The 26,561-nt window shown below is 39.8% G+C and overlaps 1 protein-coding gene across 2 annotated transcripts in view; it reads left to right on the top strand.

Annotated features, from left to right (window-relative positions):
- METTL24 (methyltransferase like 24) overlaps positions 1-26,561 on the top strand; it is a 104,880-nt gene that overhangs the window by 49,439 nt on the left and 28,880 nt on the right. The gene's annotated exons all lie outside the window — the stretch shown is intronic.

Raw genomic sequence — 26,561 nt, 5'->3', positions numbered from 1 at the left:
AATTGGATAGTTGAGGATCCAGTTTCAGTTTTACTGATGTTCACCCACCATTATTTATAGCATCAGCTCTGTAGACATGAAGTTTTGGCAAGGACAGAGATCTTAAGTTGATTTGTAGATTGTAGTCGCTGTTGAGTAGTGCTAGGGTTTTGGCCAAGACTGGGCAAGGAGCTAAGAAACCTACTTCTGGCGTAGGTTCAAGAGTCCCATTTTCATTTGGCAATTGATTTAAAGTGTTCAGACAGAGCAAACTACTTATGTCGGCCTCAAATACAAAAAGTAATCAGAGCCAGGTTTTTGTTTGATAAGAGATTGCTCATGTATCATGTTTCTCACTGTTTTAACAACCATTTTGGGTTTCTAGGCTCTTAAAGGCCAGAAAAAAAATGTATATCTTTGATTAAAATGAACTTTGTAAAATTGAATGGACATTATGTGTGTTGCAACTGATATAATTGTGTCAAAAGTATGTCAAATCCCTACAAGTATTTTATTGTGAACGGATAGCAAGAGGAAACTCAATCTTTGAACTGTGTTCCTGGAAAGAGATTTTTTAGTGTAGACCTGAGCCAATTGCATTCTGTAGGCAAATACTAGATAATTCTCCTGAGTGTGCTTGGCTTGCATTTGTTTGCTAACCTGCCTGGGCTCGGCCTACTTTGCCTTCACGTTCTCAGCCAGAGATGGCATGTGATTTGGAACATGCCAACATGGGTGCCTCTGAAAACCAATGTACATGGAACTTAATTTTAAACTTGAGTTGGCTCCTTGATCTTTAACAAAAGGGCTTATCCTCTGCGTTGTTCTTTTTCTTCTCCGCTCCCTCTTGCTCCACTTCCTCCTCCTCCTTCTTAAAACACACACACACACACACACACACACACACACATGCGCGCGCGCACACACACACAACTTCCCTTTAATTGGACAGCTGGAGCTTCTTCAAGAACGATTTCAAAGAATTTGCTGCTCTTTTGACATGTGATTAACTGTTGGTTTGTATTTTGCTCTGCCATTGACGGTCACTAGCATTTAATAATTAGGAGCCTAAATGAAACATATATAGGAGTTGGGGGGAGCGGGTACAAATCTCTAAACAGAAACTGATGTGAGAGCATTTTTCAGCACTTTATTTTCTTTTTGCTACCTGTTACCTTCAAAGACCTGTTTTTTGGCAGCTGAAAATTACAGGCTTGAATCTCTAATGTGTCAGCTCTCGGATATTCAAAGAGCTAACTACAGATTCTTTGTGTTCATTTGGGACTCTTGTTGCTCTACCATGATGTTCTGTGCACCTTGGCCCTGTCTACCCTCACTCTTTAAAGACTGAATAGAGACTGCTTTTTTTCGCTAATATAGTAGCAAACGATTTGGTAAATGTGAGGATAAAATAGGGCTTTGAAAAATGACATGTGGATATAATTTATCTAAGCCACGTTTCCTATGAAAAGTGTGTTTTCAGATAACCAGGTATGCACCCGAATTGTGTTTGTTTAACTGCCTAGGAGCTGCAGTGGGCAAACCTTTAGGCTGCTGATGAAGCGTACAGTCTTTTACACTGCTCCTAAGACAGTGGAAATATATATAGTGGTACCTAAAAAGGATAAATGTTCCAAAGGATTTTTTATATTCCTAAGGCTACTTATTTTTTTAAAAAAAATTAACATTAAAGCATTATTAAATGAAAAATATTCTGATAAGTACTTATTTAAAAACATTAAAAAAATTAATTTTTTTTTTATTTTTGAGAGAGCGAGAGAGACAGAGTCTGAGCTGGGGAGGGGGGTGGGAGAGAGGGAGACACAGAATCGGAAGCAGGCTCCAGGCTCTGAGCTGTCAGCACAGAGCCAGACGCAGGGCTCAAACTCACGCACTGCGAGATCATGACCTGAGCCGAAGTCGGATTCTCAACTGGCTGAGCCACCCAGCCACCCCTATTTAAAACATTTTAAAACCTAAAAATGGTTAAGATGGTAAGTTTTATGTTATGTTATGTGTATTTTGCCACAATAAAAAATTTGGGGAAAAAAACCCCATGAAAGTGATCTGGCTCAGAATTGCCAGGTATATATTTGCTGCTTTAAAAATTCCTTATTGAGGAATTGAAAAGATACTGATACACTTTCATAGGTGTGTGTGTGTGTGTGTGTGTGTGTGTGTGTGTGTGTGTGTATTTGAATGCTTTAAAACAAAGCAAGAAAAATGAAACCCACTGGTGACTGATTGCTTCCATTAGAAACATGCCTCTAAAAGCTATGCGGTGCCAGATAAAAGGAAACTGCATTTCTGGCCTGCAGCAAGCAAAGTCTGTTTTCATTTTTCTGCATGTGTACAGACACTGGTCAATAGGATGTGGCTCTGGCAGGAAAGCAAATAGAAAACACACACACACACACACACACTGAAATATGTGCATGAGCCTTGCCTTCTTCAGTCATTTTTTTCTGCAAGTTATTTTAGAAACCAGAGGGTTTTTGGTTGTTTTGTTTTCACTTCACGATGCTAAACTATTTTACATAGTTTGGCGATGTTCTCCATGTTAAGCTGTGATTTTTCTTCTTCTCTTTATCCATACCTAGACTCCAGCCCCTCAGGCAAAAAGGAAAGGCAATCCCCTGACATGGTGACAGAAAGATGCATGTGGCTTTTGTAGTGCTTTTAAAACCCTTTGGTAATTTTAATTTCAAACTATAAATCAAAGCCCTTTTGAAGCATCAGGTGAGAGCAGCAGCAGCAGCAAAACCATGTGAACCATAAGCCATAATAGCACCTGGATCCAGTATTATTAGCGATGAACTGTTTTCTCCTTGCTGATGTACTTGTTGCTGTAACTATGCATAAGAATTTTTCCAGGATGGGACTAGAAATATCGAATCTGAAATTTCTGCTCATATTGATTGTAACGTGTGCTTTTTTCCTAAAGTCTCTATGACACAGAGCATACTAAATGATCCAGGCTGATGAAAGAGAAGTTACTACTTTCAGTCTTAGCCATGCTGATGATAATATGAATAACAGGACTGCCTTAGACTTTGACTCTGGAAGCTCAGTAATTTACATTTGAAGCACTGGTTCTCCTGGTGGTGATTTTCGGCAATGGGCAAGTCGTTTAACCACTCTGGTGCTCATTTTGATCGCGAGTGTAATAGGGACAATGGCACTACCTGGATGGATTGTTTTTGAGAAGTACATCAGAGAAGACAGTACAATTGAAAAATGATGATTTAAATTCAAAGGATTTTTTAAAACAATTTCAGTAAGTTTTTACAAAACTCTATAGAAAACATTTCTGTTTTCTTTCTTTCTTTGTTTAAAGGGAAAATATATCAGATTTCCCTGGAAGTTGCTAACTGCACCTAATTCCACTCCAGAGTTTTTAATGAAAGCTCTGTGTGACACTGAAGGGCAATTGGTTCTTCAGACGTGGTGGTAGAGAACTGTTTCTGTCTACTGCCCTGGGGCGCTGAACAGCTTTGCTGGCGATTGTGTAGAAAGAAAACACTGTACTGTAGATAAATTAAATAAGCTGCTGAGAATTAATACAGAGCAGAAGTGGAGCATGGGGCCTTGGGCTGCGGGTCAGAGGGACCGGGTGGAGCTGACTGATGCCTGCTCAGTGCGGGTGCGGGCGCGGGTCCTCCCCTGGTGGGTGGGGCCGCTGTCTTGGGCTGAGTGGCCGCAGGTACCCTCACTGGAGGGGGCGGGGCCTGCTTCCCGGCCCTCCACCCCTTACCCCTCCGGCTCCCCAGGGATCACAAGAAGTCAGCTCTGTTGTGTGGTCCCCGCTGTGCTGGGGCGAACCTGGACTTTGAAATTGAACTACAGAAAGATTCCCTTTCCTTTTGCTTATCGAATCGGCAAATATAAACAAGATGTTGATACTGGCCTAGAGTGGAATGCGTCTTGGGAATAATACTCCTGCTTTGCTGCTGGCAATGGAAGACGATAGATTCAGGAAGAAGATTCGGCTCCACGTGTATATTATGTCACTTTTCATTCCCAGAAATTTTCTTTACCTGAAATTCTATTTTGTCTGCTATTAGTTCTGCCGTGCCAGTTTTTTGTTTTGTTTTCTTTTTTGATAAATATTTATGTGAAATGTCATTCCACATTCCTGTCTTTTTCGATACAGTTTTAGTTTATGTCCTTTGTGTTCTCTCTCTCTCTCTTATAATTTTCTCCTTTTGGTTTGTGTTTGGCGTGGGGGAGGGGTGCATCTTCCCTTTAGGGAAGAAGGAAGGAGGCACGTCAGCTTTCTTAGAATTATCTGGAGAAATAATATCCGTGGAACTCACTAGTAAACTGGCTTAGTTATGTTTTCTGAAGCATACTAAAAATACCTAACAAACAAAAGAGTTTGAAGTACTTATTTGTACTGACCCAAATCCTATTCCATGCCATTCTCGCTCATATTTACTGTGTATGTGAATCATCTGGGGATCTAACTAAAATGCAGATGTTAATTCCTAATTCTGGGGTGGGACCCAAGATTCTGCACTCCTAGCAAGCTACCTGGCCCTGCTGAGGCTGCTGGTTGGGGACCATACAGTGACTAGCAAGGCCTGTTGGCAGAGGATATTTACTAGCGGTTGATTTCCCCCCTGGAAGCCCAGCCCTGGGCCACTTTGTGTTCTGATGCCCTCCACTCTCAGCCCGAGTCTCTGCCAAGGGTGGCATGAGGCACAGATGCTGTGCTGTGCTCCAGATCATTTTCCCGTTCCCATGCCAGCCTATGCACCACATTTCTGTATTGGACTTGCTGTTTTCTTGGAACAAATTTGTTTTTCGCAGGAGGGAAGCTCTTCTGTAAAAATGTTTCATTGGGTGCCTGGGTGGCTCAGTCTGGTGAGCTTCCAACTCTTGATTTTGGCACAGGTCACGATCTTGGAGCTCCTGGGATGGAGCCCTTCGTCAGGCTCTGTGCTTGGGATTCCCTCTCTCTCGCTCTCTGCCCCTCCCCCATTCTCTCTCTCTCTCTCTCTCTCTCTCTCTCTCTCAAAATAAACATTAAAAAAAAAGTCTCCTAGTGGTCTCCCACACCAGTTCAAGGCCCAGACATGCCCGAGTTCTAGATGACTAATGGTTAAGCCTCCAGCTGGACCCCTGCATCTCAGATGTGTGTTCCTAACTAAGCAGTATATGGCTTAAGAGTGGGACTCATGTGGGATCCCATTCCAACCATCTAGTGAAGTGCTCAGGAAATACATGATACTTGATCTGACTTTCTACCTAGTACCGTCCTAAATAAGATGCAGAGTATCAAAGTTTGAATGCTTTATCTTTTCACACAGCCTACTGCAGAATTAATAAGCAGCAGTTAGAGCATCCAGAGGCCTTAGCCACCGATGTTTCAGAAGAACATTTGGGTGGGAAATGCCATGGAAACAAGATATACTATGGTAAAGGTAGAAGTCCAGGTGATTCTTTTAGGGCCTGGTGCAATTTCCTGTTTAGACTTGTTGATACTCCTTTTTCAAAGAGAGGTGTGTATCTTTCTGTGTATTCGAAGGCAACTTCGTCTTGCAGAATTGCTATTTAATCATGACAAGGCTATGTGTCTGTGAAATAAGCCAGTAGCAATTTAGGAGTAATGAGTCAGTTACATTCCTGAATTGCAATTTGAAATGCAGACACATCTTTCTGTCTCCATCAACCTGTAGTGGTCCCAAAGGATGAGCCATCGTGAGAACGTGGGTTGAGAACTTCTGCACTCAATATGCAGGAAATGAATGTCGGCTTTTTACCCTTTTCACTCATCTATAATGGTGAGATTTGCTGTGAGGCAAATTTCCGGGCCCTCAGTGATTTTCAAACCATTCAGTATTTAGCTAGCATATAGATTATAAAGCCTGTTTTGAAGAATGAGCTAGGTACATGTGGATTTACCCCTGGTTTGTTTTTTCTTTGATGTGTTTTCCTTGGGCAGAAGCCATGACTGGCAAGGTTGCGTGTGAACCGTGCTCTGGAATCCAGAGACCCACTCCCACCTGTACAACTGAGTGGTTCTCAGATCTCAGTGTTAGAATTGGGAACACTGGAAAACAAACCAAAAATAACAGCACAAGCAGAGAATCTGATCACCCAGGGACCTTGATTAAACTGTCGAACCCAGAGCCAACCTTAGAGATTCTCAGCTGGTATGGCATGGAGCCAGAGAACCTGCATTTTTGGCGGAGGGGGGGGGGGTGTTAAATCAGGTGGTTTATTAAAGTTAATGCTACACCTGGTTTAGTTCTTAAAACTGTGGTTTACCAACATGGCTTGCATCATAGTTCTGTTGGATAGGGCTGGTCTAGAATTCTAGCTCCAGCTCTGCTTCTAAGGAAGCTTCTCCTAAGGAAGCTACTCCTGAGTAGGAGAGACGCAGGGTCACATGGAGTTCAGTGGGTTACTTGACTGCCGGGGTCTTTGCAGAGTTTCCTTGTCTTGTCTGGCCTTTTGAGATTCATCCATGTTGTGGATGTCAGTATTTTTATTCCTTTTATTGCCAAGCAGTGTTCGAGAACCTGCATTTTTAACCAACCCCCACCTAACTCTGACCCAGGTAATATGAAGATCACCCTGTGAGGAGTGTCAATGTGTAGAGAGGACTTCAGTGGCTGAGCCTTCCATTTGCAGATCCCCCTTCCCCTGCTGCATATAAAAGGACTAGTATCCAAAATCTATAAAGAACTCGCCCAACTCCACACCTGAAAAACAAATAACCCAGTGAAGAAATGGGCAGAAGACATAAATACTTTTCCAAAGAAGACATCCAGATGGCCAACAGACACATGAAACGATGCTCAATGTCATTTATCATCAGGGAAATACAAATCAAAGCCACACTGAGATACCACCTCACACCGGTCAGAGTGGCTAAAATAAATCAGGAAACTATAGATGCTGGCGAGGATGTGAAGAAATGGGAACCCTCTTGCACTGTTGGTGGGACTGCAAACTGGTGCAGCCACTCTAGAAAACACTGTGGAGATTCCTCAAAAAATTAAAAATAGAACTACCCTATGACCCAGCAGTAGCACTGCTAGGAATTTACCCAAGGGATACAGGAATGCTGATACATAGGGGCACTTGTACCCCAATGTTTATAGCAGCACTCTCAACAATAGCCAAATTACGGAAAGAGCCTAAATGTCCATCAACTGATGGATGGATAAAGAAGATATGGTTTTTATATACAATGGAATACTACTTGGCAATGAGAAAGAATGAAATCTTGCCATTTGCAGCAACGTGGATGGAACTGGAAGGTATTATGCTAAGTGAAATAAGACAGAGAAAGACAGGTATCATGTATTTTCACTCATATGTAGATCTTGAGAAACTTAACAGAAGACCATGGGGGAAGGGAAGGGGAAAAAATAGTTACAAACAGAGAGGGAAGGACAGGCAAACCATAAGAGACTCTTAAATACAGAGAACAAACAGGGTTGATAGGGGGTGGGAGAGAGGGGAAAGTGGGTGATGGGCAGTGAGGAGAGCACTTGTTGGGATGAGCACTGGGTATTGTATGGAAGCCAATTTGACAATAAATTATATTAAAAGAAAAAAAGAAGAAGAAGCAGCAGGAGGTTGAGTGCCTGTAAGCTTCTGTGGCCTCCTTCTCTGTCTCTTCACCAAGTTCCTTTCTTCTTTGTGCCTCAGTTTTCCCTATTATAAGGTGTGTGATGTGACCCCTGCCATTTAGGAAGGTTGTGCAGGCAAATAAACTCATGTTGGTGAGAGAAATGAATGGAGTATTTTCATGAGCCTAGAATTGTGATTTTACATAAAACAGAGCATTTTGACTGATTGTCGCTTCTTTGAGATTTTCAAAGGGGTCCAGTATTATTACATAAAGGGGATGATTTCACACACAGAGGACATTAGGCTCCAGTGAATGGCATTTGTTTTTCTTCACTGCTGTGTCCCAGGGCGGGCGTGCTTGAGAATTCTGCCATTTTGACAAAGTTTTGGGAAGGAGAACCAAATGGATCCTGAGGAAGCGGAGGGGTTCTTAGCTTCAGGTGTCCACAAAGGTTTCCCTCTGTGTGACTCCCTTCCGTAAAGGAGATTGTGGTTCGATAGAAGAATGTTATGTTTAGCATTGCACAGCTCGGTTTCGCCGGGTCATGACACTCTGCCAGTTATTTTATATGTGTTAAAAAGTGCTTAATGCTTTTTGGCAGTAAGAGGCCCCAGAACTTGTTATCATATTAGTGAATCCTCAGAGGGTGTGTATTCTTTAAATTTTTTTTTTAATGTTTATTTATTTTTGAGACAGAGAGACACAGCATGAGCAGGGAAGGGGCAGAGAGAGAGGGAGACACAGAATATGAAGCAGGCTCCAGGCTCTGAGCTGTCAGCACAGAGCCTGACGCGGGGCTCGAACCCACGAACTGTGAGATCATGACCTGAGCCGAAGTCGGACGCTTAACCGACTGAGCCACCCAGGGGCCCCTTTAAATTTTTTTTTTTAACGTTTATTTATTTTTGAGACAGAGACAGAGCATGAACGGGGGAGGGTCACAGAGAGAGGGAGACACAGAATCTGAAACAGGCTCCAGGCTCTGAGCTGTCAGCACAGCCTGACGCAGGGCTCGAACCCACGAACTGTGAGATCATGACCTGAGCCGAAGTCGGACGCTTAACCGACCGAGCCACCCAGGCGCCCCTGAGGGTATGTATTCTTGAGCAAACCCTGTGAGGTCCCATCCTGGCCAGCCATTTCTGCCTGGGGAGCTCAGCCATGCCGGTTCTCTGAAGTCCCGTGCATAACCGACCCCCCATGAAAACAGGTTCCAGGTGCTTGGGGGAAAAGTGGGCATAGTTTTATGTGGAGGTAAAACTTGATTTCTTTTCCAGCCAGTGAAAATATAAGGAAAGGAAGGTTTCACTTGCCACTTTTTAGTTAAAAACATAAGGACCTTATAAAAACACTAATTTCCCAGCATGGAGTGGCATTCAACAGTTTTGCAATTAAAATGATAATGAAACATTTCTTACAAGAACTTCTCTTTAAAATCAGCACACCATTAGAAGGAATTATGTAAAGCGGCCTCTCTGTTCCAAGTTTTATTTTAAGCTTTAATTTATTCCAGATTCTGCAGGAAAAAAACCATCCATGTGACGAGCCTGCTAACAGATGTCAATTTAGTTTTATAGCACATGCCTGCACTCCAGAGTCAGAAAATGGAGATTATCCTTTTTGCCTGCTGTTTATTACACGACACCGCTTTATAACACTAAGCCCTGGAGGATAGCTGATTAATAACTTATGGGCAAGCAACTTATCATCTGCTCTCGTCTTCTGTGGTGTTGAGCGTAAGCTTTATTTCACATTACCCTTTTGGATTAAAAGAGGTGCCGGAAGGAGCAAAGGTGACAGGAAATGGATCTTTCTCTTTTAATTTCATCTAGGCCAGACAACAGATTATACTGTAGTGAAGAGAAGTAAGAGAAAAAAAATAGAATTATTCAACTAGAAAGAATTAAATTTCTGGTAATTTTTTTTGTGCCTTTGGTAGATAACACAAAGTAGTTCTATATGGCAAATATTATATCAAAATCAACCATAACCACAATTCTTCCCTTCTTCATAGTCACAGGGTCCATTTGTCTATGTTCACAGGGCGTACTAATTATTGGTTGATGTTGCACCTCTGTTCATATTCCCATCTGTGTGTCCAGTCCATTCATCCGTCCATCCATTCCTCCCTTGTCATCTGTCCATTCAATAAAGACTTATTAAGCATCTTCCATATGCAAGTATGGTGCTTAAATAATGAAACTACAGGGGAAAAACTCTTTATGAAATTAGAAAAAATTTTAAAATGTGGTAAAGTACACATAACATAAAATTTACCATCTGAACCGTTTTCAAGTGGATAGTAAGTACAGGTCTTCCTCGACTTGAGATGGGGTTATGTCCTGATAAACCCTTTGTAAACTGAAACTGTCATAAGTTGAACGCGCATTTAACACACCTACTAAACATCATAGCTTAGCCTAGCCTACCTTAAGTGTGCTCAGAACACTTACATTAACCTACAGTTGGGCAAAATCACCTAACACAAAACCTATTTTATAATAAAGTGCTGAATATCTCACGTAATTTATTGAATGCAGAAAATGAAAAAGAGAATCGTTGTATAGATACAGAATGGTTGTAAGTGTATGGGTTGTTGACCCTTGTGATCGCGTGGCTGACTGCGTGCTGGAGAAAGGGTCATACTACATATTGCTAGCCAGGGAAAAGATCAAAATTAAAACACGAAGGATGGTTTCTACTGAACGCGTATCGCTTTTGCACCATGGTAAACTCGAAAAGTCCTGAGTGAAACCACTGTAAAGCAGGAACCATCAGCATATTCACATTGTTGTGCATCCAATCTCTAGAACATTTTCATCTTGCAAAACTGAAAGTCTATTCCCACTGAACACTAATTCCCTCCCTCCTGCAGCCCTTGGCAACCACCACTTTATTTTCTGTTTCAATGGATCTGATGCTTCTAGGTACCTCATATAAGTGAAATCATACAGTATATGGCTTTTGTGACTGGCCTATTGCACTCAGCATAATGTCCTCAAGGTTCATCCACGTTGTTGCATGTTTCAGGTTTTCCGTGCTTTTTAAGTCTGAATAATATTCCCTTGCATGTGTCAGTGGACCATTGGGTTGTTTCTACCTTTTGCCTATTGTGAGTAACGCTTCTATGAGTATGGGTTTGCAAATATCTTTTCAAGACCCTGCTTTCTGTTGTTTTGGATATATACCCAGAAATGAAATTGCTGCATCCTATGGGAATCTATTTTTAATTTTTTGAGAACCTGACATACAGTTTTTCATAGTAGCTGTACCATTTAACATTCCCATAAACAAGTCTCTTCAGATTTAACATGTAGCGGGGCGCCTGGGTAGCTTAGTTGGTTAAGTGTCTGACTCCTGATCTCAGCTTGGGTCATGATCTTGCAGTTCATGAGTTCGAGCCCCACATTGGGCTCTTGGCTGATGGCATGGACCCTGCTTGGGATTCTGTCTCTCTCTCTCTCTCTCTCTGCCCCCCTCATGCGCTCTCTCTCTCTCTCTGAGACTCTCTCCCTCTCAAAATAAATAAATAAACTTAAAAAAAAAGATTTAACATGTAACTAAAAAACAGAAATGTGATCCTGTAAAGAGTGCTACAAAGAAGTATGATGTGCTATGGCAGTATTTAATAGAGAAATCCATCTAATATGCCATTTATTTTTGTATTCCTGATGCCTAGTCCATAGTGGGGACTTGATGAATGTTTGGTGGGTGGGTGAATGAGCCATTCAGACCCTTGGTGGTTAGACCCCTTTCCTTTGTTTGTTTCCTGATATTCAGCTCCCCTCTGTGCTGCAGGAATGGCATAGGAGGGCAGCAAGAGAGTTTAATAGATTACTAGCTTTTCCTTGGTTGCGTCTATTGATCTCTGGCGAGAGTATGGAAAGTATTTTCCAGTAGTGTTTCTTATTCTGTATCTCATCTAATATCCAGAGATGTTGAGATATTTCCACCAGATATGTTTCTGCCTTTTCTTTGGGGGAGAAAAAAAGAAAGCTGCCTGCAGATGTAGGATGGAAGTGTAGTGAAGTTAGGGAATGGTGGGGATATTCAGGGAGAAAATGTTCTTCCTATTCTTAGAACACTGCCTCTAGTCCCTAAAGAATTTTGTTCTATAAAGATAGCAAAAGGGCCTCTTGCTCATTTTCTCATTTGGCTTAAATCAGTAGCATTTTGCTCAATTCCATGCTATTTATAGATATCTTAAATTGCAATTTAATTCTTGAGATTTTTTTAAAGGGAATTTCAGATATTTAAAATGTATAAGGCATTATATTCATAGACTTAAATTTCTTGTTTCTGGTTTTATGAAAGCAATCTGTTAACCTGATCCCCAACCCAATGAAAGACATAGTTATTATTCTACCCAATTTAAAAACAGTTTTGTTGGCAATGGAAGCATAGAGGCTGGCCACAAAAATATTTGGCACAGCTCTTTCCTTAGAAATTTTTATTGGTTTTGCTGTTTGCCACCGCATTATTATTCTGATAAGCTAGAGAAATCCAGTTATCTGTCTGAAATGAGTCCTGAGGTTTCTGTCAGTTGCTCTGGTCATGGTACTGGCCCAGGAACACACTGTTGATGACATTTTCAGAACGGTGCTCTGGAGGCAGGTGGCAAATACTGGGCCATGTTGTCCAGGGGAAGGGTCACTAGCTCTCATCCAAAAACACCCTAGCGTTAGCTTAATCTCCTGTTAGTTGTGTGTATAAGCCCTCTTATTCACCTCAGAGGGTAAATTAAGCCCTCTGAGCCATGTATTATTTTTCTGTCAAATGGGGATGATAATCCCTTCTGAGAAAAACCATTGGGATTAAAGACAAAAGGCCTGTAAGGGCCTAGAAGAGTGCCTGGCCAGCTGCTTCCCAGATGGGAGCTGTTTGTTAAATAGTTATTAAGTTGGATTGATATGAAATGTTTTAGACCAATATTAAAATACCTAGAATGGAATATTATGGTATGGACCATTTGGTATATTTTTTTGATCTTTTGCTTTCTTAGTAATTAGTGGGGAATCTCCAATTGGTCAACCATTTACTCCAGAAAACATTAAACTGAATCCATATTTTGGATTGGATTATGGAAGCGTGTAGAACACAGCAGTATGAATCTGCTGTCCAGACACCACTGCAATGTCCTTAGGATCGATCGTTCTACAATGATAGTCATAAATATAATTGGTGTGAATTTCAAATAGTCCACCTGCTTCATGACATTGGTAGAAATCTTGGAGTTCCCATGTCCATCCCTGGGCATAAGTACTTAAAGTGCCACAAGCTTTTTGAGTAAATTTTTGGGAAATCATTTGGGTGGTGAGTATTGATGTCTTTGAAAGTGTTTTATATAGCAATGACTCTATAATACTTTCTATTACATTTGCCTTATGACATTGTATTTTCTTTAGGTTGACTTCTCAATCTTTGAAACACCCTGTTTTTATTTATTATTATTTATTATTATTATTTTGATTCCTTTTTGGAGACATATCAAATATAATACCAACAGTTGGCTAAACTAAGCGCTCAAGAATATTCTGGATAAGAATTTTCTGCCTAAATGAAAGAAGTGCTGTTGCCTGCCTCTGTCTTTATTGTTTCTCTCCTGAGCTACCTACTGTGTTAAGTATAAACATCTCAGCTGATGTGCAAGGTCTCAGTTCAGTTTTCCAACCTCCCTATTTTCTACCGCTTCCCTACAGGTATTCGGTTCTCTAACTTAACTAGACAGTTTTACTTCCAACTTGCCTAAAATTTCTCACCCCAAAGAGTTTCAGCCACAATTCCTTTTATCACTAATATTTTCTCTGTTTCTGAGCAAACAAAAATTTCACCTAGTTTTCTTTCTTTTTTTTGTTTTTAATGTTTTATTTATTTTTGAGAGAGAGAGCGAGCGAGTGAGCAGGGGAGGGGCAGAGAGAAAGGTAGACACAGAATCCGAAGCAGGCTCCAGGCTCTGAGCTGTCAGCACAGAGCCTGACACAGGGCTTGAACCCATGAACCATGAGATCATGACCTAAGTCGAAGTTAGACACTTAACTGACTGAGCCACCCAGGTGCCCCTCACCTACCTTTCAAATCTATTTAAAATGCTGTCTCATCCATGAAGCTGTTCTTAAAACCTTTTAATATTTTTAATTATATAAATGTTATTTGTTCCAGGAAGAAAATTTAGATAATAGAGATCACAGAAAGTAAAAGGATGAAAATTGAAATCACATGTAATTCTACCATTAAGATAACTACTATTAATACATGAAGTCTCTCAGACTTTTTCTCACTATGATAAATATATTTTAACAAAATTAAAATGAGATCGTACTGTGTATACTATGTGATTATTTCCCTTTTGTTATTGACTTTATTTTTTAGAGCAGTTTTAAGTTCACAGCAAAACTGAGGGGAAGGTGCAGAGATTTCCCATATACCCCTGCCCCCACGCATGCACAGCATCCGCCATTATCAGCATCCCCCACCAGAATGGTACAGTTGTTACAATTGACGAACCCACATTGACACGTAATCGCCCAAAGTTCATAGTTTACGTTACAGTTCACTCTTGGTGTTGTACATTCTGTGGCTGTGGACAAATGTATAATGACATGTATCCATGATCATGATATCATAGGGAATATTTTCACTGCCCTAAAAATCCTCTGTCTCATCTATTGACCTCCCCCTCCTGCCACCCCAAACTGCTGGCAACCACTGATCTTGTTACTGTCTCCACAGTTTTGCCCTTTCCAGATTGCCATACAGTTTGAATGATAAAGTATGTGGTCTTTTTAGATTCACTTCTTTAGTCATATGCATTTGTTTCCTCCATGTCTTTTCATGGCATGATAACTCATTTCTTTTTAACTTTGACTAATATGCCGTTGTCTGGATGTACCACAGTTTATTTATGTATTCAGCTACTGAAGGACCTCTTGGTTGCTTCCATGTTTTGGCAATTACATATACAATTGCTATAAACATCCACATGCAGGTTTATGTGGGAACATTCAATTACTTTGGGGATCGTATGGCAAGAGTATGCTCAGTTTTGTAAGAAACTTCCAACTGTCTTTCAAAGTGACTGTACCATCCCAGTATGCATCCCTCCCAGCAATGATGAGAGTTCCTCTTGCCCCTCATCCTTGCCAGCATCTGGTATTCCAGATTTTGGTCATTCTAATAGGTGCATGGTGGTGTCTCATCATTGTTTTAAGTTCTATTTCTCTGATGACATATGATGTGGAGGATCTTTTCATATGCTTATTTGCCATCTGTATATCTTCTTTGGCAAGTGTCTGTTCAGTCCTTTGGCTCATTTTTAAAGCTGGCTGTTGGTTTTTTAATTGTTGAATTTTAAGAGTTCCTTGTATATTTTGGATAACAGTCCTTTACCAGATGTGTCTTTTGCAAATGCTTTTTTTTCCCTAGTCTGTATCTTGTCTTTTCATCCTCTTGATGTTTTCTTTCACAGAAGTTTTTCATTTGAATGAAGTCCAGCCTATCAGTTATTACTTTCATGGATTGTGCCTCTGGTGTTATCTAAAAAGTCACTGTTAAATCCAAGGTCATCTAGATATTCTCCTATGTTATCTTCTACGAGTTTTATAGTTTTGTGTTTTACGTTTAGGTCTATCCTCCCTTTTGAATTTTAGTTCTTGTGAGAGATATGTCTGTCCAGATTCTTTTTTTTTTTTTTTTTTTTTTTGTATGTGGATGTTCAGCACCATTCATTGAAAAATTCTGTTTTCCTCCAATGCTGTCCTTTGCTCCTTTGTCAAAAATCAGTTGACTCTATTTATATGTGGGTGTATTTCTAGGCTCTCTATTTTGTTCCATTGATCTGTCTATACTTTTGCCAATAACAAACTGTCTTGATGACAATAGCTTTATAGTAAGTTTTGAAGTTGGATACTGTCAGTCTTCAGCTGTGTTTTTCTCCTTCGATATTGCAGTGGCTGGTCTGGGTCTTTTGTCTTTCCATATAAACTTCAGAATAAGTTTGTTGATATCCATAAAGTAATGTGCTGGAATTTGGATTGGGATTGTGCTGAATCTATATATCAAATTAGGAAGGACTGACATCTTGGTGTTGAGTCTTCCCTAACCATAAACGTGGACTATCTTTCCATTTATTTAGTTTTTCTTTTATTTTGTTCATGAGAGTTTTGTGATTTTCCTCATGTGGATCTTATACATATTTTGTTAGACTTATACTTAAGTATTTCTTCTGCTTCTATCCCCTGAAAGAGATTGTCGGGAATTGGTATAATTTCTTCCATAAATGATTGGTGGAATTAATTGGTAAACTCTTCTGGGCCTGGTGTTGTTTTGGAAGGTTACTAATTATTATTATTTTTTAACTATTTGTTTATTTATAGCACACAGGAGAGGGGCAGAGAGAGAGGGAGAGAGAGAATCCCAAGCAGGCTCCACACTGGAAGGTTACTAATTATTAATTCAATTTCTTTAATAGAGGCCTATTCAGATAGTCTGATTCTGCTTGTGTAAATGTTGGCAGATTTTGTCTTTCAAAAAATTGGCCCATTTCATATAAGTTTTAAATTTGTGGGCATAGAGTTGTTCATAGAATTCCTTTATTATCCTTTTAATGTCCTTAGGATTTGTAGTGATTTCTTCTCTTTTGTTTCTGATATTAGTAATTTGTGTTTTCCTTTTTTGCTTAGCTAGCCCAACTAGAGGCTTATTGATTTTATAGATCTTTTCAAAGAACCAGCTTTTGGTTTCACTGATTTTCTCTATTGATTTCCTATTTTCAATTTCATTGATCTCTAATCTGATTCTTATTACTTCTTTTCTTCTGTTTACTTTGGATTTAATTAGCTCTCTTTCTAGTTTCTTTTGGAGGAAACTTAGATTATTGACATTAGATCTTTCTTCTCTAAATATGCATTCAATGATATAAATTTCACTTTAAGCATTCACTTACACAGTATTCCACATTTTTTTCTTTTTTCCTTTTTCTGCATTCCACAAATTTTGATAAATTGTGTTTTCGTTTTCATTTAGTTCAAAATATTTAAAAAGCTTCTCTTGAGATTTCTTTTTTGATCCCTGTGTTATTAGAAGTTTGCTTATTAATTTCCAAGTATTTGGGGATTTTTCCAGCTATCATTCTGTTATTGATTTCTAGTTTAATTCCACTGTGATCTGAGAAAAGACATTGTGTGATTTCTATTCTTTTAAATTTGTTAAGGTGTGTTTTTTGCCTCAGAATGTGGTCTCTCTTGGTAAATGCTCAATGTGAACTTGAGAAGAATGTGTAATCTGCTATTGGTGGATGAAGTGTTCTATAGATATCAATTATATCCAGTTGACTGATGGAGTTGTACAGTTATGCGCTTACTGATTCTCTGCCTACTGGATCTGCCCTTTCCGATAGAGAGGTATTAAAGTCTCCAACTATGGTAGTGGATTCCTCTATTTCTCTTTGTGATTCTGTTAGTTTTTCCCTCATGTAGTTTGATGCTCTGTTGTCAGGCACATGTATGTTAAGGATTGTTATGTCTTCGTGGAGAATTGACTCTTTTATCATTATGTTATGCCTTTCTTCGCCCCTGATAACTTTCCTTGCTTGGAAGTCTGCTGTGTCCAAAATTAATATAGCTATTCTTACTTTCTTTTGATTAGTGTTAGCATGGCATATTTTTCTCTGTCCACTTACGTTTACTCTATAGGTGTCTTTCTATTTAAAGTGGGTTTCTTGTAGATAGCATATAGTTTGGGTTGTTTTTTGATCCATTCTGACAGTCTCTGTCTTCTAACTGATATATTTAGACCATTGACATTCAAACTGATTATGATACAGTTGGATTAATACTTACCATATTTATTACTGTTTTCTATTTCTTGTCTTTGTTCTTTGTTTCTGTTTTTGTCTGCCACTCTTTTTTTGCTTTTTGTGGTTTTAACTGAAGGTTTTATGTGATTCCACTTTCTCTTATTTTTTAGCATATTGATGATACTTCTTTTTAAACTTTGGTTTAGTGATTGCCCTAGAGTTTGCATTACACATGTATAGTTAATCTGAGTCCACTTTCAAATAATACTATACCACTTCCTGGATAGTGTGAGTACTGTATTATAACAAATCACCCTAATTTCTCCCTCCAGTCCTTTGTATCATTGCTGTCATTCATTCTACTTACATATAAGCATATGATATTTACATATGTATACACAATAAAATACATCATTGGTATGATTATTTTGAGCACACTGTTATCTGTTAGATAAGAAAAATACGGGGGCACCTGGGTGGCGCAGTCAGTTTGAGCATCTGATTCTTGGTTTCAGCTCAGGTCACGATCCCAGGGTCATGTGATCAAGCTGCTTGTTGGGCTCCACACTGAACATGGAGCCTGCTTGGGATTCTCTTTTTCTTTCCCTCTGCTTCTCTCCCCAGCTTGCATGCACACACACGTGCTCTCTCTCTCTCTCTCTCAAGTTTTTTTTAATTAAAAAAAAAGAAGAAGAAAAATATGTTTTTATTTTACCTTCACTTATTCCTTCTTCAAAGCTCTTTCTTATTTTATGTAGATCCAAGTTTCTGGCCTTTTTCTTCTCTCTGAAGAACTTCTTTTACCAATTCTTGCAAGACAGATCTCCTGGCAAAAAAATTCCTTCAATTTTTGTTGGTCTGAGGAAGTATTATTTCTCTTTCATTTTTTTTTCATTTTTTTTAACATTCATTTATTTTTGAGACAGAGAGAGACAGAGCATGAACGGGGGAGGGTCAGAGAGAGGGAGACACAGAATCTGAAACAGGCTCCAGGCTCTGAGCTGTCAGCACAGAGCCCGACGCGGGGCTCGAACTCACGGACCGCGAAATCATGACCCGAGCTGAAGTCGGCTGCCTAACCGACTGAGCCACCCAGGCGCCCCTCTCTTTCATTTTTAAAGGATAATTTTGCAGAGTACAGAATTCGAGTCAGTGGTTCTCTCAATGCTTTAAATATTTTACTCCACTCTTTTTTTTTAATTAAAGAATTTTTTATTTGAGTATAGCTGACACACAATGTTACATTAGTTTCAGATGTGCAATGTTCAACATCTCTGTTTGTTATGCCACGCTCACCACAAGTGTAGCTACTATATGTCGCCATACAACACTATTACAATATCATTAACTATACTCCCCTATGCTGTGCCTTTCATTCCCTGTGACCTCTTCATTCCATAATTGGAAGCCTGTATCTTCCACTCCCCTTCACCCATTTTATCCATCACCCCATGCCCTCCCCACAACCCTGGCAACCATCCGTTTGTTTTCTATATTTATGCGTCTGTTTCTGCTTTTTGTTTGCTTATTCATTTGTTTTGCTTTTTGGATTTAGACTTTTGATTTTAGGCTTTTCAGATTTAGATTTCTTTTTTTCATATGGCATTTATCTTTCTCTGACTTATTTCACTTAGCATAATGCCCTCTAGCCTATCTATCCACGTTGTTGCAAATGGCAAGATCTCATCCATTTTTCTGACTAATATTCCACAGTGTGTGTGTGTGTGTGTGTGTGTCACATCTTTTTATCCCTTCATCTATGGGATGAACACTTCGGTTGATTCCATATTTTGGTTATTGTAAATAATCCTTCAAGAAATGTAGGGGTGCATATATCTTTTTGAATTAGTATTTTTGTTTTCTTTGGATAAAAAGTATACTCACTGTCTTCTTGATTGCATGGTTTCTGAAGAGATCTAGGATGTAATTCTTATCTTTCTTCCTCTATAAGTGAAGTTATTTTCCTTTGGCTTCTTTCAGGATTTTTTCTATATCTGTAAGCCTTTGTTCTCTTTGCTTTTCAGTTTTAGACATTTCAATTGATACGTCCTTCAGCTTAGAGATTTTTTTTTTTTCAATTGTGTCCAGTCTACTAGTAAGCCCATTGAGGATTAGGGCTAAAGTTTCAGTGTTTTTGATCCCTAGAGCTTCTTTTGGATTCTTCCTTAGGATTTCCATCTCGCTGCTTACATTGCCCGTCTGTTCTTGCATACTGTCTACTTTTCATTAGAGCCCTTAGCATATGAATAATAGTTTTAAATTCCCAGCCTGTTAATTCCAACATCCTTGCTATGACTGATTCTGGTCTGTCTCTTTAAATTGTGCTTTTTTGCCTTTTAGTATGCCTCATAATTTTTCTCGATAGCTAGCCAAGATGTATCGCGTAAAAGGCACTGCTGTAAATAGGCCTTTAGTAATGTGATGATAAGGTGTGTGGAGAGGGGAGGTGTTCTATAGTCCTATGATTAAGTCTCAGTCTTTAAGTGAGCATATACCTCTGGACTGTGAACTTCTCAAGAGTCTGTCACTTTTTTTTCTCTTCCCTTAGGTGGGACAGGAGGGCTAGAGTAGGTTGGAGTTGGATATTTTCCCTTCTCCCAGGTTAGTTAGGCTCTAAGAATACCCCAGCAGGTTAAACTCCACTTAGCCACTCTCCTGAGGGCAGGCCTTGTTAAGAAAAACAGAGCGCTCTGCCATATTTAAAAATGATTCCTGGGGTGCCTGGGTGGCTCAGTCGGTTAAGCGTCCGACTTCGGCTCAGGTCATGATCTCACGGTCCGTGAGTTCAAGCCCCGCGTCGGGCTCTGTGCTGACAACTCAGAGTCTGGAGCCCATTTCAGATTCTGTGTCTCCCTCTCTTTCTGCCCCTCCCCTGTTCATGCTCTGTCTCTGTCTCAAAAATAAATAAACATTTAAAAAAATTTAAAAAAAATTAAAAAAAATGATTCCCCCTGCAGAAGCCTCAGGGGATTTTCCTCTGATGTTTATTTACCACAGGAATATGGTCAAGCTCCTAGGAGTAAATCTCACAATACTGTGGGGACCACCCATGACTGGGTCTCCTCGGAGTTTTTCACTCTCAGACTTGTCCACACCGAGCTTCCAGCAAGTTGTCAGTTAGAGTCCGGGTTTTCCATCCCTGGCCCCCGTGCCTGCTGCTGCATTCCCAAGACTCTGCTCTGGTAAGCCAGGACTTCTGTATTCTCTCTGTACCTCTTGTTCTCTAATCTTGGGGGCTGTGGTCTGCCCTGTGTCGTCCTCTCTTATGGATCCAAGAGGTGTTGATTTTTCGGTCTGTTCAGCTTTTTACTTGTCGGTAGGGTGGTGTCACAGCTGCCAACTTCCTACATGAGGAACTGGAAACCAGACCTTCATCTGCTTTTGTTTTTCACTTAAAAGAATATCTTGAACATTTTCACATAGTTGTTAGACATTTCATCTAGATATATTGCAGCATTGTTTGTAATAGCAAAATTCTGGAAACAACAGAATTGTCCTTTGATAAGGGGTCGAATAACTGAAATATAGTTAAAACCCATACAGTTGCATCCTGTGGTAAAGAATAGATCTATATTTTGCTGGTATGGAAAGATCTCCAAGATAAAGGAGCCAAAAACAAAGGCCAGAAACAAAGTCCCAAACAGTGGGTATAGTATGACACTGTGAACTTCTCAAGAGTCTGTCTATAAAAATAAAAGGAGGCATACATACTATTCTATAAAAATAAGGAGGCATACATACAAATATATATTTGTATGGGTATATTAAAATAATAGTGTCTTTGGGTAAAGGTACTGGGGATTCTGGAGTGCGAGGAAGACATTTCATTGTCCTTTTGAAGAGTTTGAACATTTTTTTTTTTTACCATGTGTATCTTATATTTTTCCCATAACACTGTATGAAATACCTGCCTGCAATGTAATTTTAAAAAATTTTAATGTTTATTTTTGAGAGAGAGGGGGAGGGAGGGAGGGAGGAAAGGACAGTGAGAGGGAGACAGAATCTGAAGCAGGCTTCAGGCTCCAAGCTGTCAGCACAGTGCCCGATGCGGGGCTCGAACTCACGAACCGCGAGTCATGACCTGAGCCGAAGTCGGACATTTAAGCAACTGAGCCACTCAGGCACTTCTGCGATGTAATTTTAAAGAGCTGCATAATAGCCAAAGTAATTTTGAAGAAGAAGACCAAAGCAGGAGGCATCACAATCCCAGACTTTAGCCTCTACTACAAAGCTGTCATCATCAAGACAGCATGGTATTGGCATAAAAACAGACACATAGACCAATGGAATAGAATAGAAACCCCAGAACTAGACCCACAAACGTATGGCCAACTAATCTTTGACAAAGCAGGAAAGAACATCCAATGGAAAAAAGACAGTCTCTTTAACAAATGGTGCTGGGAGAACTGGACAGCAACATGCAGAAGGTTGAAACTAGACCACTTTCTCACACCATTCACAAAAATAAACTCAAAATGGATAAAGGACCTGAATGTGAGACAGGAAACCATCAAAACCTTAGAGGAGAAAGCAGGAAAAGACCTCTCTGACCTCAGCCGTAGCAGTCTCTTACTCGACACATCCCCAAAGGCAAGGGAATTAAAAGCAAAAGTGAATTACTGGGACCTTATGAAGATAAAAAGCTTCTGCACAGCAAAGGAAACAACCAACAAAACTAAAAGGCAACCAACGGAATGGGGAAAGATATTTGCAAATGACATATCGGACAAAGGGCTAGTATCCAAAATCTATAAAGAGCTCATCAAACTCCACACCCGAAAAACAAATAACCCAGTGAAGAAATGGGCAGAAAACATGAATAGACACTTCTCTAAAGAAGACATCCAGATGGCCAACAGGCACATGAAAAGATGTTCAACGTCGCTCCTTATCAGGGAAATACAAATCAAAACCACACTCAGATATCACCTCACGCCAGTCAGAGTGACCAAAATGAAGAAATCAGGAGACTATAGATGCTGGAGAGGATGTGGAGAAACGGGAACCCTCTTGCACTGTTGGTGGGAATGCAAATTGGTGCAGCCGCTCTGGAAAGCAGTGTGGAGGTTCCTCAGAAAATTAAAAATAGACCTACCCTATGACCCAGCAATAGCACTGCTAGGAATTTATCCAAGGGATACAGGAGTACTGATGCATAGAGGCACTTGTACCCCAATGTTTAGAGCAGCACTCTCAACAATAGCCAAATTATGGAAAGAGCCTAAATGTCCATCAACTGATGAATGGATAAAGAAATTGTGGTTTATATACACAATGGAATACTACGTGGCAATGAGAAAGAATGAAATATGGCCTTTTGTAGCAACGTGGATGGAACTGGAGAGTGTGATGCTAAGTGAAATAAGCCATACAGAGAAAGACAGATACCATATGGTTTCACTCTTATGTGGATCCTGAGAAACGTAACAGAAACCCATGGGGGAGGGGAAGGAAAAAAAAAAAAAGAGGTTAGAGTGGGAGAGAGCCAAAGCATAAGAGACTGTTAAAAACTGAGAAGAAACTGAGGGTTGATGGGGGGTGGGAAGGAGGGTAGGGTGGGTGATGGGTATTGAGGAGAGCACCTTTTGGGATGAGCACTGGGTGTTGTATGGAAACCAATTTGACAGTAAATTTCATATATTAAAAAATAAATAAATAAAAAAAAATAAAAAAAAAATAAAGAGCTGCATATATTCTAGTGAATGGATGTATCAAAGTTTATGTAACCATGCTCAAAATTTTAGATGTGTGTGTAGATTATTTTCAATTTTTAATTACCATAAACCTTAAGAGTCTTAAGGTTTTTCATATCCATTGCTAAATTATCCTCAGGAGAGTTTGTACCCTTTTATTTTACTGGGTTCCTTCCAGTGAATATGATTGCTTACTTTTTTGAATTTCCATACAGTGTGGTTTGCATGTCTTTTATGGGATGTAGCTAGTTTTTTTGTATCACAACTACCTGGGTGTTTAGTGTATCTTTGTGATACAGCACATATGTCTATGATACGCTATGAAATTCCTGCGATGGTGATCGATCATATTTACCTTTTCTTCACTGCAGCACTTAGTGTAATGCCTGGCCCATGTGGAATGTGGAGTAAATAAATACAGGTGCAGTGAAATGAGTTTAGTTTCACACTGTTCAAGGGCATCTTTCTGAGATGATGGTAGTGAAACCTGTTCTGCTGGCTGAGCATCCTGAGATCACAGCCTTCTTTATACACCACTGTCCTCTTTGTGGAACATCATCAAGTCCCAATACCTGTAATTTAACAGTTTGACTTAACAGTAATGTTACCAGGAGGAAACACGATATATATGTATGTAATATAAAGCCACGACAAAGACCACGTGTAGCCAAGCTGTAGGACGAAAGCAGGGTTGACTACTTCAGGTTTCCCCATTAATAGTTGGTTGCCTTCTTTCACTTATTTTTCTTCCATTGGCCCTTGGTGGCAGACAATTAGCAGACAGTATGAAGGCTTGAGAGACACTGATGAGTTTTGTCCTGTGGGAAATTACCCTGATGCAGTGTAGCCTCCAAATATACTACAAGGTAAGCTATCCCACGGGCATGGATCATAAGCTAAGATGCTTGAATCACATGGTTTGTTGAATCCATTAAAAACATACAGCGAGAAATAAGAGAAAGAGATGGAGAAGGTTTATGTATTTAGAATGAGGTACAAGTGAGGTAGAAAGACCACACTGCATGAATCCAGGTCAGCTCATGTCCCCCTCGCCCTCGTCCTCCCTTCTTTTTCCTCCTGCCCCTCCCCTTACTTTCTCATCAGTCTCCCCTGCCATTGGTGTGGTTACAAGGAACAGAGTTGAGGTTTGGAGCAAGGAAGCTTAATTGGAGAGACACAGAGACAGGTATGTCTGGCCACAACTGTAAACTCACTGATTAGACTATGAGCAGCTTTGAGTTTTATTTGGCAGAATTATCTGTAGGGCCACGATGGGTATAATCAATGGGTGGCCGATTTAAGACCTCATAAATATTGGATGACTCATATGCCTTGTGTATATTTAATGTTTAGTGACAATTTTAGTGTTTACTCAGCCTTTCCATCCCTGTCGATGTTCAGCACATGCCTGTACTACTTATGTGACTTATGCTTAATGTCTCCTGAGTTACGTGTCTATACTTAACACATCTTACAAGTTTCATCCACCCCCACTTGATTTCTTGTTTTCTATAGCAGAATTGAATATTCTCAAATAAAACAACAAATGCACATTTTTAGTTTGCAACCTAATTGATAAGATTGTGTTGGTTAACTTTGTTGTCATCATTAATCCACTACAGCACCTCAGTGTTCATCCGTCTCCACCCAGTATTTCACTGGAGCTTAAACCAGTCATTAGTAAGACCTTGTTAATAAAATAGAGTGAGCAAAGAGAGGTATTTGACAATCCTGTAAAGTCTTCCTGAACTTCACTCTTATGGTACAGTAATTGGTTGTAGAAGACAGAACTGGATAGGCACTTATCTTAGGACATTCTGTGGAAATTGTTTTCATTTTTTAAAAACAAGATTTCGTATATGAGTCTGTTCTCTTGGCATTCATGTCCCTTAAAATGGATCTGCAGAAAAAGTTTTTTTTTTTTGGATATTTATAAGCCCCACAGTGCCCAAGAGAGTGCTTTATGACAAATAGGAATTTTTCTTCTGTGGTTCAATTCTGGTTCATTGAGATTTTGCTATTCAGCTAATGGCCCTCATTGCAGAGATGATTCTACCAGAAGATATAAGTCTGAAGGACGAAGTCTCTGCTCTCAGGCACAGGACGGCCAGGACCTTAAAATTTCGTAGAATATTGGGGCGCCTGGGTGTCTCAGTCGGTTAAGTGTCTGACTTCAGCTCAGGTCATTATCTCACGGTTCATGGGATTGAGCCCCACGTCACGCTCTGTGCTGACAGCTCAGAGCCTGAAACCTGCTTCAGTTCTGTGACTCCCTCTCTCTCTGCTCCCTCCCCTGCTCGTGCTCTCTCTCTCTCTCTCTGTCTCTCAAAAATAAATAAACATTAAAAAAAATTAAAAATTTTGTAGAATATTGAACTTACCAAATCACATATTACCCTTCTTTAACCATAGGTTCTTACCCTGGTCTAGATTTTTTTTTTCTAGTTTAGTGAATCTTTTTATTTTTTTATTTTATTTTTAAAAATTTACATCCAAATTAGCATATAGTGAAACAATGATTTCAGAAGTAGATTCCTTAGTACCTCTTACCCATTTAACCCATCCCCCCTCCCACAACCCCTCCAGTAACCCTCAGTTTGTTCTCCATATTTGTGAATCTCTTCTGTTTTGTCCCCCTCCCTGTTTTTATATTATTTTTGTTTCCCTTCCCTTATGTTCATCTGTTTTGTCTCTTAAAGTCCTCATATGAGTGAAGTCATATGATTTTTGTCTTTCTCTAATTTCACTTAGCATAATACCCTCTAGTTCCATCCACGTAGTTGCAAATGGCAAGATTTCATTCTTTTTGATTGCCAAGTAATACTCCATTGTATATATATACCACATCTTCTTTATCCATTCATCCATCGATGGACATTTGGGCTCTTTCCATACTTCGGCTATTGTTGATAGTGCTGCTATAAACATGGGGGTGCATGTGTCCCTTTGAAACAGCACACCTGTATCCTGTGGATAAATGCCTAGTAGTGCAATTGCTGGGTCGTAGGGTAGTTCGATTTTTAGTTTTTGAGGAACCTCCATCCTGTTTTCCAGAGTGGCTGCACCAGCTGGCATTCCCACCAACAATGCAAAAGAGATCCTCTTTCTCTGCATCCTCGCCAACATCTGTTGTTGCCTGAGTTGTTAATGTTAGCCATCCTGACAGGTGTGAGGTGATATCTCATTGTGGTTTTGATTTGTATTTCCCTGATGATGAGTGATGTGGAGCATTTTTTCATGTGTTGGTTGGCCACCTGGATGTTTTCCTTGGAGAAGTGTCTATTCATGTCTTTTGCCCATTTCTTCACTGGATTATTTGTGGGGGTTTTTTGGGTGTTGAGTTTGATAAGTTCTTTATAGATTATGGATACTAACCCTTTATCTGATATGTCATTTGCAAATATCTTCTCCCATTCTGTTGGTTGCCTTTTAGTTTTGCTGATTGTTTCCTTCACTGTGCAGAAGCTTTTTATTTTGATGAGGTCCCAGTAGTTCATTTTTACTTTTG

Source organism: Panthera leo, chromosome B2 (genome assembly GCF_018350215.1).
Source record: "Panthera leo isolate Ple1 chromosome B2, P.leo_Ple1_pat1.1, whole genome shotgun sequence".
Classification (NCBI taxonomy): domain Eukaryota; kingdom Metazoa; phylum Chordata; class Mammalia; order Carnivora; family Felidae; genus Panthera; species Panthera leo.
The sequence above is the reverse complement of the archived record's forward strand: the minus strand, read 5'-3'. Positions and strand labels throughout refer to the sequence as shown.